General features: G+C 35.9%; 1 non-coding gene across 1 annotated transcript; it reads right to left on the minus strand.

The window, feature by feature from the left end:
* Positions 1–4,776: 4,776 nt before the first annotated feature.
* Positions 4,777–4,895, minus strand: LOC123319657. The gene has a single exon (XR_006538608.1). It is a non-coding gene; the product is annotated as a 5S ribosomal RNA (ribosomal RNA).
* Between the last annotated feature and the right edge of the window lie 105 nt (positions 4,896–5,000).

Raw genomic sequence — 5,000 nt, forward strand, 5'->3', positions numbered from 1 at the left:
GAACAAGTTTCTTATATGAAGCATGACCTATGGTTTTTATCGTTGATTTGGGTTGGTATAGGTACGATACTACCTCCTGAGAAGTTTTTCGAACATTCCTTCAGTAGTTTTTGAAATATAAGGAAATCATGTCTCCGAACCTCACATTTTACTATATGTGGAATTTTCAGAGTCCGAACGACTTTCTTATATGAAGCGTGACCTATGGTTTTTATCGTAGATTTGGGTTGAATTAGGTGAGATACTACTTTGTAGAAAGTTTTCCGAACATACCTTCAATAGTTTTTGAAAAAAAGAAAATTATGTCTCCGAACCTCACATTTTACTATATGTGGAATTTTCAGAGTCCGAACGACTTTCTTATATGAAGCGTGACCTATGGTTTTTATCGTCGATTTGGGTTGAATTAGGTGAGATACTACTTCCTACGAAGTTTCCCGTTCATACCTTCCCTAGTTTTTAAAAAAATGAAAATTATGTCTCCGAACCTCACATTTTACTATATGTGGAATTTTCAGAGTCCGAACGACTTTCTTATATGAAGCGTGACCTATGGTTTTTTTCGTCGATTTTAGTGTAATTAGGTGAGATACTACTTCCTACGAAGTTTCCCGTTCATACCTTCCCTAATTTTTGAAAAAAAGAAAATTATGTCTCCGAACCTCACATTTTACTATATGTGGAATTTTCAGAGTCCGAACGACATTCTTATATGAAGCGTGACCTATGGTTTTTATCGTCGATTTTGGTGTAATTAGGTGAAATACTACTTCCTACGAAGTTTCCCGTTCATACCTTCCCTAATTTTTGAAAAAAAGAAAATTATGTCTCCGAACCTCACATTTTACTATATGTGGAATTTTCAGAGTCCGAACGACTTTCTTATATGAAGCGTGACCTATGGTTTTTATCGTCGATTTGGGTTGAATTAGGTGAGATACTACTTCCTACGAAGTTTCCCGTTCATACCTTCCCTAGTTTTTAAAAAAATGAAAATTATGTCTCCGAACCTCACATTTTACTATATGTGGAATTTTCAGAGTCCGAACGACTTTCTTATATGAAGCGTGACCTATGGTTTTTTTCGTCGATTTTAGTGTAATTAGGTGAGATACTACTTCCTACGAAGTTTCCCGTTCATATCTTCCCTAATTTTTGAAAAAAAGAAAATTATGTCTCCGAACCTCACATTTTACTATATGTGGAATTTTCAGAGTCCGAACGACTTTCTTATATGAAGCGTGACCTATGGTTTTTATCGTCGATTTGGGTTGAATTAGGTGAGATACTACTTCCTACGAAGTTTCCCGTTCATACCTTCCCTAGTTTTTGAAAAATAAGAAAATCATGTTTTACTATATGTGGAATTTTCAGAGTCCGAACGACTTTCTTATATGAAGCGTGACCTATGGTTTTTATCGTCGATTTGGGTGTAATTAGGTGAAATACTACTTCCTACGAAGTTTCCCGTTCATACCTTCCCTAATTTTTGAAAAAAAGAAAATTATGTCTCCGAACCTCACATTTTACTATATGTGGAATTTTCAGAGTCCGAACGACTTTCTTATATGAAGCGTGACCTATGGTTTTTATCGTCGATTTGGGTTGAGTTAGGTGAGATACTACTTCCTACGAAGTTTCCCGTTCATACCTTCCCTAATTTTTGAAAAAAAGAAAATTATGTCTCCGAACCTCACATTTTACTATATGTGGAATTTTCAGAGTCCGAACGACTTTCTTATATGAAGCGTGACCTATGCTTTTTATCGTCGATTTGGGTTGAGTTAGGTGAGATACTACTTCCTACGAAGTTTCCCGTTCATACCTTCCCTAATTTTTGAAAAAAAGAAAATTATGTCTCCGAACCTCACATTTTACTATATGTGGAATTTTCAGAGTCCGAACGACTTTCTTATATGAAGCGTGACCTATGCTTTTTATCGTCGATTTGGGTTGAGTTAGGTGAGATACTACTTCCTACGAAGTTTTCCGTTCATATCTTCCCTAATTTTTGAAAAAAAGAAAATTATGTCTCCGAACCTCACATTTTACTATATGTGGAATTTTCAGAGTCCGAACGACTTTCTTATATGAAGCGTGACCTATGCTTTTTATCGTCGATTTGGGTTGAGTTAGGTGAGATACTACTTCCTACGAAGTTTCCCGTTCATACCTTCCCTAATTTTTGAAAAAATGAAAATTATGTCTCCGAACCTCACATTTTACTATATGTGGAATTTTCAGAGTCCGAACGACTTTCTTATATAAAGCGTGACCTATGGTTTTTATCGTCGAATTGGGTGTAATTAGGTGAGATACAATTTCCTACGAAGTTTCCCGTTCATACCGTCCCTAATTTTTGAAAAAATGAAAATTATGTCTCCGAACCTCACATTTTACTATATGTGGAATTTTCAGAGTCCGAACGACTTTCTTATATGAAGCGTGACCTATGCTTTTTATCGTCGATTTGGGTTGAGTTAGGTGAGATACAACTTCCTACGAAGTTTCCCGTTCATATCTTCCCTAATTTTTGAAAAATAAGAAAATTATGTCTCCGAACCTCACATTTTACTATATGTGGAATTTTCAGAGTCCGAACGACTTTCTTATATGAAGCGTGACCTATGGTTTTTATCGTCGATTTGGGTTGAGTTAGGTGAGATACTACTTCCTACGAAGTTTCCCGTTCATACCTTCCCTAATTTTTGAAAAAATGAAAATTATGTCTCCGAACCTCACATTTTACTATATGTGGAATTTTCAGAGTCCGAACGACTTTCTTATATGAAGCGTGACCTATGCTTTTTATCGTCGATTTGGGTTGAGTTAGGTGAGATACAACTTCCTACGAAGTTTCCCGTTCATATCTTCCCTAATTTTTGAAAAATAAGAAAATTATGTCTCCGAACCTCACATTTTACTATATGTGGAATTTTCAGAGTCCGAACGACTTTCTTATATGAAGCGTGACCTATGCTTTTTATCGTCGATTTGGGTTGAGTTAGGTGAGATACTACTTCCTACGAAGTTTTCCGTTCATATCTTCCCTAATTTTTGAAAAAAAGAAAATTATGTCTCCGAACCTCACATTTTACTATATGTGGAATTTTCAGAGTCCGAACGACTTTCTTATATGAAGCGTGACCTATGGTTTTTTCGTCGATTTTAGTGTAATTAGGTGAGATACTACTTCCTACGAAGTTTCCCGTTCATATCTTCCCTAATTTTTGAAAAAATGAAAATTATGTCTCCGAACCTCACATTTTACTATATGTGGAATTTTCAGAGTCCGAACGACTTTCTTATATGAAGCGTGACCTATGGTTTTTATCGTCGATTTGGGTGTAATTAGGTGAGATACAACTTCCTACGAAGTTTTCCGTTCATACCTTCCCTAGTTTTTGAAAAATAAGAAAATTATGTCTCCGAACCTCACATTTTACTATATGTGGAATTTTCAGAGTCCGAACGACTTTCTTATATGAAGCGTGACCTATGGTTTTTATCGTCGATTTGGGTGTAATTAGGTGAGATACAACTTCCTACGAAGTTTCCCGTTCATACCTTCCCTAATTTTTGAAAAAATGAAAATTATGTCTCCGAACCTCACATTTTACTATATGTGGAATTTTCAGAGTCCGAACGACTTTCTTATATGAAGCGTGACCTATGCTTTTTATCGTCGATTTGGGTTGAGTTAGGTGAGATACTACTTCCTACGAAGTTTTCCGTTCATATCTTCCCTAATTTTTGAAAAAAAGAAAATTATGTCTCCGAACCTCACATTTTACTATATGTGGAATTTTCAGAGTCCGAACGACTTTCTTATATGAAGCGTGACCTATGGTTTTTTTCGTCGATTTTAGTGTAATTAGGTGAGATACTACTTCCTACGAAGTTTCCCGTTCATATCTTCCCTAATTTTTGAAAAAATGAAAATTATGTCTCCGAACCTCACATTTTACTATATGTGGAATTTTCAGAGTCCGAACGACTTTCTTATATGAAGCGTGACCTATGGTTTTTATCGTCGATTTGGGTGTAATTAGGTGAGATACAACTTCCTACGAAGTTTTCCGTTCATACCTTCCCTAGTTTTTGAAAAATAAGAAAATTATGTCTCCGAACCTCACATTTTACTATATGTGGAATTTTCAGAGTCCGAACGACTTTCTTATATGAAGCGTGACCTATGGTTTTTATCGTCGATTTGGGTGTAATTAGGTGAGATACAACTTCCTACGAAGTTTCCCGTTCATACCTTCCCTAATTTTTGAAAAAATGAAAATTATGTCTCCGAACCTCACATTTTACTATATGTGGAATTTTCAGAGTCCGAACGACTTTCTTATATGAAGCGTGACCTATGCTTTTTATCGTCGATTTGGGTGTAATTAGGTGAGATACTACTTCCTACGAAGTTTCCCGTTCATATCTTCCCTAATTTTTGAAAAAAAAAAAATTATGTCTCCGAACCTCACATTTTACTATATGTGGAATTTTCAGAGTCCGAACGACTTTCTTATATGAAGCGTGACCTATGCTTTTTATCGTCGATTTGGGTTGAGTTAGGTGAGATACTACTTCCTACGAAGTTTTCCGTTCATACCTTCCCTAGTTTTTGAAAAAAAAAAAATTATATTTCTTCATAAAATTGCATGTTTATATACATTCATATAATTTTATGATGTGAACGTTCAATGGAGAAATGTCTGAACCTCTTTAATTGTAATATTTTCAACCTGACCAAGTGCGGAAAGCAAAAAAAAAAAAAGCTTACAGCACGCGGTGTTCCCAAGCGGTCACCCATCCAAGTACTAACCGCGCCCGACGCTGCTTGGCTTCAGTGTTCTGACGAGAACTGGCATTGTCAGCGTGGTATGGCCGTAAACGATGGGATTGTGTGTTCTTTCCATGTGAACAATTATTGCAATCTGTGAAGATCATGAAAGAAGGCTCATAAAAAAATAACAACACGAAGATAAGCTGGTTTTGTA

This window comes from Coccinella septempunctata, chromosome 8 (assembly GCF_907165205.1).
Source record: "Coccinella septempunctata chromosome 8, icCocSept1.1, whole genome shotgun sequence".
Classification (NCBI taxonomy): domain Eukaryota; kingdom Metazoa; phylum Arthropoda; class Insecta; order Coleoptera; family Coccinellidae; genus Coccinella; species Coccinella septempunctata.